This window comes from Balaenoptera borealis (assembly GCF_965194805.1).
Source record: "Balaenoptera borealis genome assembly, chromosome: 16".
NCBI lineage: Eukaryota > Metazoa > Chordata > Mammalia > Artiodactyla > Balaenopteridae > Balaenoptera > Balaenoptera borealis.
Genome location: NC_138872.1, coordinates 74274847 through 74285777, shown reverse-complemented (window position 1 = coordinate 74285777; position 10931 = coordinate 74274847). Strand labels below are relative to the sequence as shown.

At 40.2% G+C, this 10931-nt stretch overlaps 1 long non-coding RNA gene across 1 annotated transcript in view; it reads right to left on the bottom strand.

The window, feature by feature from the left end:
• Positions 1 to 1532: 1532 nt before the first annotated feature.
• LOC309612685 overlaps positions 1533 to 10931 on the bottom strand; it is a 67988-nt gene continuing 58589 nt past the window's right edge. The window contains exon 3 of the long non-coding RNA XR_014235339.1: positions 1533 to 3223. This is a non-coding gene — a long non-coding RNA (uncharacterized lncRNA). The remainder of the gene's footprint in view (positions 3224 to 10931) is intronic.

Sequence of the window (10931 nt, the reverse complement as noted above, 5' to 3'; positions counted from 1 at the left end):
ATGTCTCGGCTATTGTGAATAGTGCTGCTATGAACATAGTGGTGCATCTTTTTGAATTATAGTTTTCTCTGGATATATGCCCAGGAGTGGGATTGCTGGATCATATGGCAACTCTATTTTTAGTTTTTTTAGGAAACTCCATACTGTTTTCCATAGTGGCTGCACCAGCACTCATGCTCACAATCTAAATAGGTGTGATCCTTATTTATTTGACAAATCTGAGCCTATATTTTGATTCAGTTCAATGAGTATTTACTAGGCATCTACTAAGTGCCTAGCATGGTGAAGAATTTTTAAAAGGCATGCAGGCCTTTCTCACAAGAGTCTGATGCCTGAGAAAAGACAAGGTTTATACCACAAAAAAACAATGCCTAGCAAAGAGAGGGCATCCTGTGATATATTTAAAAGTATGAAACTGGACAGAATCTAAGCCAAAAATATGGTTCAGAAAATAAGGAGAGAAAATGAAGGCTTTTAGGAGGAGATGGTAGTTAAGAAACAAGAACAGGTAGAATTAAGGCCGAGGGGAAGGTGAAGAGGATGTTTAGCTGCAGCACTGGACCCCTTCCTGGCCATCAGGAATGACCCCTTGGGCCTCTGTCCCTAAGTTTCACAAAGCACAGGAGACCCACCCAACACATGGTGGTCCTGAAGATATTTACTCTGAGGCAGCAGCTCCACCTGGGTGAGAAAGCCAGGCTCATGAAGGCTAGTTGCCATTCAGTAAAGGAGAAAAGCTGCATGCAATACTAGTGCCTGTGGGGGACTTCTGCTGATAGGCACCGGGCCTGAGGGTGCATCCGTCATCCAGGAGGTAGGCTTGCTCAGAGGGCCAGAAATCAGAGTACTGGACGGAACCAGACAGACGCAGGCCAGGCTGGTCTCCTAGGACTGTCCTCTGTTTCCTAAGTTATCTCAGAGCCGTCTCCTTGAGCAGCTCCCAGAGCAAGTGCCTTCAAACCTTTTAAACCACAACCCCAATAAGAAGTACATTTTACATAATGACCTAACACATACTTATACACGCATGTAAGTGAAATGGAAATAGGAGTTTCATGAATTGAATATATGTGATACATTTCGATCTTTTCTATCCTGTTGAATGTCTTTATTCATTTTTAAATTGAAGTAACATTGGTTTATAACATTATGTAACTTTCATGTGTACAACGTTACATTTCTACTGCTGTATACCCTACCATGTTCTCACTACCAAATATTTAGTTTCCACCCGTCACCATACAGTTGATCCCCTTTCCCTAGTTCACCCTCCCCTGTGCTCCTTCCCCTCTGACAACCACTTCTTTGTTCTCTGTATCTACATGTTTGTTTGGTTTGGTTTGTTCATTTATCTTATGTTTATTTTTTTATATTGCACATATGAGTGAAATCCTGTAGCATTTGTTTTTCTGTCTGACTTATTTCACTTGGTATAATAACTTCAAGTCCCACCATGTTGTTGCAGATGAAAAGATTTCATCTTTTTATGGCTGAGTAGTATTCCATTGTGTCTGTGTGTGTGTGTGTGTGTGTGTGTGTGTGTGTGTGTATGTGTGTGTACACATATACACATATATATACCACATCTTCTTTATCTATTTACCTGTTGATGGGCACTTAGATTGTTACCATATCTTGACTATAGTAAATAAGGCCTCCATGAACATAGAAGCGCATGTATCTTTTAAAGTTAGTGTTCACATATTCTTTGGCTAATACCCAGAAGTGGGACAGCTGGATCAGACGGTGGTTCTATTCTGAATTTTTTGAGGAATCTCCATACTGTTTTCCATATTGGCTGCACCAATTTACATTCCCACCAACTGCACAAGGATTCCCTTTTCTCCACATCTTTACCAATAGTTATTTCTTGACTTTTTAATAATAGCCATTCTAACAGGCATGAGGTGGTATCTCAGTGGAGTTTTGATTTGCATTTCCCTAATAGTGATGTTGAACATCGTTTCATGTGCCTGTTGGCCATATGTATGTCTTCGCTGGAAAAATGTCTATTCAGCTCCTCTGCCCACTTTTTAATCAAGTTGTTTGTTTTTTGTTATTGTTGAGTTGTATGAGTTCTTTATATATTTTGGATATTAACCCCTCATTGGATATATCAATTGCAAATATCTTCTCTCATTCCGTAGGTTGTCTTCCATTTTGCTGATGGTTTCCTTTGCTGTGCAGAGCTTTTTAATTTCATGTAGTCCTGATTGTTTATTTTTGCTCTTGATTCCCTTGCCTGAGGAGACATATCTAAAAAAGATATTGCTAAGACCTATGTCAGAGCGTATTGCCTATGTTTTCTTCTAGGCATTTTATGGCTTCAGGTCTTACATTCAAGTCTTTAATCCATTTTGAGTTGATTTTTGTGTATGGTGTGAGACAGTGGTTTAGTCTTATTTTTTGCATATGACTGTCCAGGTTTCCCCACACCATTTATTGAAGGGACTATCCTTTCTCCACTGTATGTTCTTTGCTCCTTTGTCAAATATTAGTGTCTATATATGCATGGGTTATTTCTGGGTTCTCAACTCTACTCCATTGATCTATGTATCTGTTTTTCTGCCAATACCATGCTGTTTTGATTCCTGTGTCTTTGTAATACAGTTTGAAATCAGGGAGTGTGATTCCTCCAGCTTTGTTCTTTTTTTTCAGGATTGCCTTTGCTTTTCAGGGTCTTTTGTGGTTCCACATACATTTTAGAACTTTTTGTTCTACTTCTGTGAAAAATGTCCTTGGGATATTGATAGGGAATGCATTGAATGTGTAGATTATTAAAATGTCCTTATCACCTAGGACAATGTTAATTCTTCTAATTCAAGAGCGCAAATATCTTTCCACTTATTTGTGTCTTCTTTAATTTCTTTTAATAATGTCTTATAGTTTTCAGTGTACAGGTCTTTCATCTCCTTTTTTGCAATTGTAAATGGGATTGTTTTCTTAAGTTCTTTTTCTTCTAGCTCATTGTTAATGTATAGAAGTGCAGGAGATTTTTGTATGTTGATTTTACTGTATTTATTATCTCTAATAGATTTTTGGTGGAGTCTTTAGGGTTTTCTATATATAAAATCATGTCATCCTCAAACAGTGATGGTTTTACTTCTTCCTTTCCAATTTGGATGTCTTTTTTTTTTTTTTTTTTTTTGACTAATTGCTCTGGGTAGGACTTCCAATACTAAGTTGAGTAAGAGTGGCAAGAGTGAGCATATTATTCTTCTTCCTGATTTTAGAGGGATAGCGTTCAGTTTTTCACCATTGAGTTAGCTGTGGGTTTATCATATATGGCCTTTATTACATTGACATACATTCCTTCTACACACTTTATTGAGAGTTTTTAATCATAAATTGGCATTGAATCTTGTCAGATGCTTTTTCTGCATCTGAGATGCATATGAGATGATCATGTGGTTTTTATCCTTCATTTTGTTAATGTGCTGTATCATGTTGATTGATTTGCAGGTGTTGAACTATCCTTGCATCTCTGGGGTAAATACCACTTGATTATGGTGTGTGATCCTTTTAATGTATTGTTGTATTTGGTTTGCTAATATTTTGTTGAGGATTTTTGTATCTGTGTCTATCAGAGATACTGGCCTGTAATTTTCTTTTTTGTGCGTTGTCCTTATCTGGTTTTGGCCTCATAAAATAAGTTAGGAAGTGTTCCCTCCTCTTCAGTTTTTTGGAAGAGTTTGAGAAGGGTAGGTATTAAATCTTCTTTGAATTCACCTGTGAAGCTGTCTTGTCCTGGACTTCTGTTTTGGGGGAGCTTTTTGTTCTATTTCAATCTTTGTACTAGTGATTAGTCTATTCAGATTTTCTATTTCTTCATGAGTCAGTCTTGGGAAATTGTATTATTCTAAGAATTTGTCCATTTCTTCTAGGTTGTACAATTTCTTTGGCTTATAACTGTTCATAATATTCTCTTATAATCCTTTATATTTCTGTGTTATTCATTGTTATTTCTCCTCTTTTGTTTCTGATTTTATTTATCACAGAATTCTCTCTTTTGCTTAGTGAAGCTAGCTAAAAGTTTGTTAATTTTGTTTATCTTTTTTTAAAAAATAGCTCTTAGTTTCATTGATCTTTTCTGTTGTCTCTTTAGCTTCTATTTCATTTATTCCTCTTTTTTTTAATAGATCTTTATTGGAGTATAATTGCTTCATAATACTATGTTAGTTTCTGTTGTACACCAAAGTGAATCAGCCATATGCATACATATGTCCCCATATCCCCTCCCTCTTGAACCTCCCTCCCATCCTCCCTATCCCACCCCACTAGGTCATTGCAAAGCACTGAGCTGATCTCCCTGTACTATGCTACTGCTTCCCACTAGCTAACTATTTTACATTCGGTAGTGTATATATGTGGATGCTACTCTCACTTCACCCCAGCTTCCCCTTCCCACCCTGTGTCCTCAGGTCCATTCTCTATGTCTACATCTTTATGCCTGCCCTGAAACTAGGTTCATCAGTTCATCACATTTTTTTTTTTTTAGATTCCATATATATGCATTAGCATACGGTATTTGTTTCTCTCTTTCTGACTTACTTCACTCTGCATGACAGTCTCTAGGTCCATCCACCTCACTACAAATAACTCAGTTTCATTTCTTTTTATGGCTGAGTAATATTCCATTGTATATATGTGCCACATCTTCTTTATCTATTCATCTGTCAATGGACATTTAGGTTGGTTCCATGTCCTTGCTATTGTAAATAGTGCTGCAATGAACATTGTGGTACATGTCTCTTTTTGAATGATGGTTTTCTCAGGGTATATTTCATTTATTTCTTTTCTTATCTTTAGTATTTCCTTCTATCTACTGACTTTGGATTTCATTTGTTCTTATTTCTCTAGTCCTTTAGGTATAAGTTTATATTGTTTCTTTTATTATTTATTTATTTATTTATTTATTTATTTATTTATTTGGTTGCGCTGGGTCTTAGTTGAGGAACGCGGGCTCCATAGTTGCGGCATACAAACTCTTACTTGCGGCATGCATGTGGGATCTAGTTCCCTGACCAGTGATTGAACCCAGGCCCCCTGAATTGGGAGTGTGGAGTCTTATCCACTGTGCCACCAGGGAAGGCCCAAGGTTAGACTGTTTATTTGAGATTTTTCTTGTTTCTTGAGGTAGACCTGTACTGCTATAAATTTCCCTCTGAGTACTGCTTTTGCTGCATCCCATAGATTTTGGTGTGTTGTATTTTCATTTTTATTTGTATTTGGGTAATTTTTTATTTCCCCTTTGATTTCTTCATTGACCCAATAGTTGTTCTATAGCATGTTGTTCAGCCTCCACATATTTACAATTTTTCTACCTTTCCTCTTGTAGTTGATTTCTAGTTTCATACCATTGTGATTGGAAAAGATGCTTAGTATGATTTCAATCTTCTTAAACTTACTGAGACTTGTTTTGTGTCCCAACATATGGTCTATCCTTGAGAAAGTTCCTTGTTGACTTTCTGTCTGGACAATCTATCCATTGATGTAAATGGGGGTATTAAAGTCCTCTACTATTTTTCTGTTGCTGTCAATTTCTCCCTTTAGGTCTATTAAGCACTTTTTTATATGTTTTGGTATCCCTATGTTAGATACATATATATTAATTACTGTTATGTCTTCTTGATGAATTGTCCCCTTTATCATTATATACTGTCTATGTTTATCTCTTGTTACCTTTTTTGGCTTTAAGTGTATTTTGTCTGATGTAAGTATGGCTACACCCACTTTCTTTGGGCTTCCATTTCCTTGAAGTATCATCTTCCATCCCTTTGCTTTTAGCCTGTGTTTCTCTTTAGAGCTGAGGTTAGTCTCCTGGAGGCAGCATATAGTTGCATCTTGTTTTGTAATCCATCCAGCCACTCTGTGTCTTTTGACTGGTGAATTCAATCCATTTACATTTCGGATGATTATTGATAGACGAGGACTTAATACTACCATTTTATCTTTTCTGGTTGCTGTGCACCTTCACTGTTGTTTTTTCCTTGTGTTTCTCTCTGCCATTTTGCTTTGGTGGGGTTTTTATGATGTTTTCTCAGTTTCTTCTTTTTTAATGCTTTGTGTCTCTTCTCTAGATTTATATTTTGTGGCTACCATGGGATTTTTATAAAATGTCTCATAAATCAAATGGTTCTTTTTCTGCTGATAACTTCTTATGTTCATTTACCTATATAGGTTCGGTCCTTTCCTTTTTCCCTTTTGTGTTTTTCTTGTCTCAAATTATCCCTTTTTATTCTGTGAGTATGTTACCAAATTGAAGTAGCTATAGTTATTTTTCTACTCCCCACTTTTAACCTTTATGCTATAATATAGTGTTTAAAAACCAATTCTGATACAGAGTTGCAATTTTCTGATTGTCTATTTATCACCTTAATCAATGTTTTGTGTAGTTTTGCCTTTTTGTTTCTGGTACAATTTCTTCTAACATTTCTTGTAAGACAGGTCTAATGTTGATGAATTCTCTCAGCTTTTGTTTGTCTGGAAAAATCTTTCTTTCTCCTCCACATCTGAATGATAACTTTGCTGGATAGGGTATTCTTGGGTGGCAGTTTTCATCTTTCAGTATTCTGAGAATGTCATTCCATTCCCTCTGGGCCTGCAGAGTTTCTGCTGACAAATCTGCTCATGGCCTAATAGGGGTTCCTTTGTAGGTTACCATCCTTTTTTCCTTGGTTTCCTTGAAAATTCTTTGTCATTGACTTTTGACAATTTTAATGTAATGTGTCTTGTAAAAGGCCTTTTTGCATTGAGGTTATTAGGTGTTCTCTTAGCTTCATGAACTTATATATCCAGTTCCTTCCCCAGGTTTGGGAAGTTCTCAGCTATTATTTCTTTAAATAAACTCTCTGATCCCTTCTCCCTCTCTTCTCCTTTGGGGACACCCATTACCCTAATGTTGCCCTTCTGAAAAGAGTTGAATATCTCTCATAGAATTTCCTCATTTTTTTAATATCTTATTTCTCTTTCCTCTTCTACTTATATCATTTCTAGATTTCTATCTTTGAGCTCACTAATTCTCTCTTCCATATGGTCTGCTCTATTTCCAGTGCTTTCTAATGCATTCTTCATCTCATTTACTGAGTTCTTCAGCTCCTGCATTTCTGTTTGGATCTTTTTAGAATTTCACTCTCCTGGGTAAAGTATTCCTTCTGTTCATTAGTTTTATTCCTGAGCTCATTGCACTGCCTTTCTGAGTTTCTTGTATCTTATTGAGTTTCTTCCTGGCAGTTATTTTGAATTTTAGATCACAATATTCCATCAGTTTAAGATTGGTTTTTGGAGAATTGTAAGTTTCATTTTGTGGCACGGAGTTACTGTGGTTCTTCATGGTGCTTGATGAGTTGTCCCTCTGCTGGTGAGTTTGAAATAACAAAAGCATTTTTATTAGATTCTAAAGAATCATCCGGTACAAATCTAGAGGCCATTCTTTTGTTTCTCAGTAGGTGGCGCTATAGCACAAGTTTTTGGTTTCTCTTACCTGAGCTGCTTCTGTTCATATTTGAAAGTTTGTGCTTTCCACTGTCCACAGCCTCTGTCAGAGGTGTTGCCCTGTGCCCTTGCTGTTGCTTCTTGTGCCTCTGGGGTCTTAGGTACCTAACTGCTCTCAGTGACTCTGACATCACTGCGTAGGGCACTTGGATAGTGAACTCTTTTTGCCATGACTGAGATCCCCTGATTCACAGGCTCTGCTGCTGCTGCTGGGGGTGTGTGAGGGTGAGGAGGTAGCCAGGATAGTGGGGGCACCTCTGCTGTGTCCAGTGTTGTAAGGTTTGTAGGTTCCACCACTGTGGGGTATGGGAGTCGGGGGCCAGAGTTGTGCGCGCCTCAGCAGCTGGAAGAATGGGTCCCAGGCTCCACTGCCACTGCTTCCTAGTTACCTGTGGCCACAGGTGCCTTGCTGCCTGAAGGCTGAAGTCATGTGCACCACCGCCCCTGATGCTACCGGATTCTCTGGTGCTGTGGGCTTAGCCATCCTAGCCAGAAGACCAGGGCTGCAGACACCACCTCCAGGTTCCCTGGTTCCACATCCTCTATGTGTTCCATTCCACCCACCTTTAGACGTACAGACGTGTGGAATTCTCTGGAACTTTGTTGGGTAGAGGTATCTTTGTGGAGTTGTAGACGGTCTACTGGGTGTAGAGTGAAAGGGAGAGACAGAGGGAGTGTTTCAATCTGCCATTGCTGCTGACGTCACTCTGCCACCATTCTACATTTTGCCTCTATGGTTTTGACTATTCTAAGCTCTACACACAAGTGGAATCATGCAGTATTTGTCTTTTTGGGGACTGGCGTATTTTCCTTAGCAAAATGTCCTCAAGTTTCATCCACTTTGTAGTAGTATATGTCAGAATTTCCTTCTTTTTAGATGATGGATATTTCATTGTATTATATGCCACACTTGGATTGCTTCCCCAGATTTCCCAGTCCCAGAGTCCCAATGCACAGCAGCATATAAAGGGTCAGAGACATCCAGGAGTTAGGAAACCGTGTTTATAAATTTTAAACATATGTCTGTGTATAGGCAGAGACAAGGACTCCTTCTCCTCCTCTTTGACTTCTTCCTCCTTCTCCTTACTTTTTTTTTTTTTTTTTAAAGATTGATTGATTGATTGCTATATTGGGTCTTCGTTTCTGTGCGAGGGCTTTCTCTAGTTGCGGCAAGCGGGGGCCACTCTGCATTGGGGTGCGCGTGCCTCTCACTATCGCGGCCTCTCTTGTTGCGGAGCACAGGCTCCAGACGTGCACGCTCAGTAATTGTGGCTCACGGGCCCAGTTGCTCCGCGGCATGTGGGATCTTCCCAGACCAGGGCGCGAACCCGTGTCCCCTGCATTGGCAGGCAGATTCTCAACCACTGCGCCACCAGGGAAGCCCTTCTCCTTACTTTTTAAACATACCTACTAAAACACTGCCCTGCCCTGCTCTTTTTTTGTGTGGTAAAAAAACACATAACATAAATTTACCCTCTTAATTTTTAAGTGTATTGTATAGTATTCTTAACTATATGCACATTGTTATACAACAGATCTCAATAATTTTTTTCATCTTGCATGACTGAAACTATTGTAAACAGTGCTGCAATGAACATAGGGGTGCATATATCTTTTCAAATTAGTGCTTTAGAATTCTTTGGATAAATACCCACAAGTGTGATAGCTGGATCACCTGGTAGTTCTTTTCTTAATTTTTTGATGAATCTCCATGCTGTTTCCATTGTAGTAACACCGAATCACATTCCCACCAACACTGTATGAGGGGGTCCCTTTTCTCCACATCCTCACCAACGCTTGTTATTTCTTGCCTATTTGATAATAGCCATTCTAACAGGCATGAGGTGATCGCTAATTGGGGTTTTGATTTGCACCTCCCTAATAATTAGTGATGTTGAACATCATTTCCTGTGTGGGAGAAGCGACAGGATTCAAGGGAGGATGGAGACATAGTCTTGGAACAGACAGGAATCTGGCACCTTTGTGGGGGACGGTCAATAGTAGGAACTGCTCAACAGTCCTGCCTTGGAGCTACTGCCAGAGTGGCTTTAGCCGTTTTTCTACCCTGTGTCACTGCCTTTGAGATGTGCGGTGCCATGACAGATATACTGACCAGCTACATGTAGATCACATGTCAAGCCCTTGGCTGGGAGAGGGGAGAGAAAGTGACCAGTGAAGGGACCACATGGGTTTCTATAGTAGAATGTCAGGTGACTTGGATTTGCCATCCCAGCAAGACGACACACAGTGGCAGAGAGGCGTTCCACTTTGGGAAATGACACTTTCTCCACATGAGCATTATACAGCATTCATCAGCAAAATATCTTTGTGTGCCTACAAGGGATATGGTAGAAAACAAAACCAAGAGAGTCCCTGCCGTTGTAGAAAGGAGACACAAAATAAACGAGTGTGGTGGTCTTAAAACATGGCCCCAGTTCTCTGGCGCTCCCCTCAGGGAGAGGTGGAGTTGATACCTCTCCGCCCTGAATCTGGGCGGGCCTGGGATTGCTTCAGCCAATAGAGAACGGCACAAGTGACCTCCCAGGCTAGCTCATAAAAGGCCATGTCTCTCGGAACACTGGCTCTTCTGACTCCTCTTGGGGACGCACCTGTAAATGCGCTCAGAAGCGCAAACCAGGTGGAAAGGCCCCATGGTGGCACTGTACGCACAGTCCCAGGTGAGCACCGTCTTCCGATGAGCACAGCGCAGGAATCCAGACATGTGATTCTAGCCCCAGCCATCGAGGCCACCCCCGACATCGTGGAACAGAGGCCGTTCATCCTTGCTGTGCCCTGTCCAAATTCTGACCCACAGAATTCGTGAGCGCCGCAGAATGGCTATTGCCTCACCAAGTTTGGGATGGTTTGTTACGGAGCAGTATATATTTAGAACAAACAAATATATAATGTTAGTGTTATGCAACGGCAGTGTTATAAAGAAAAGAAAAACAGGGGAGGGGAAGTGCTGACAAGGAAAGTGGCAAATGAAGTGACTTCAACCAATGCTGTTAAGGAAGGAAAAAAGCGAGCCAGGACGAGGGGCAGAGCAAGAACTGAGAACCGTGACTGGTGGCGTCCAGGAGGGTGTAAAGCTGCCGAGTGCTGCTTGCCTCGGGCTCACAGCTTCCCAGGGTGGCCCCTTCCCACCGGCCTGAGCGCAGAGAACCACACATTGTGGCTTCTAAATTCAGGCCAGCTGCTTCTCTGGGGGAACTCAACCAAATTTTTATAATTGATTTTTGTCTAATCCTGGGTAATTTAAAAGATCTTTACGGGCACTTTTGACCAAAGGCAATTTTCCTACCCGCTTTTTAATTTACTTTTTTGCACAGGGTATAACATTTGAAAGGTACAAAAGTTCCAGAGCAGAAAGTCTCCCTTCCACTCCTCTCCCCACCCCACTCAGTTACCCTCCCGTTGAGGCAACTCTCTTACCA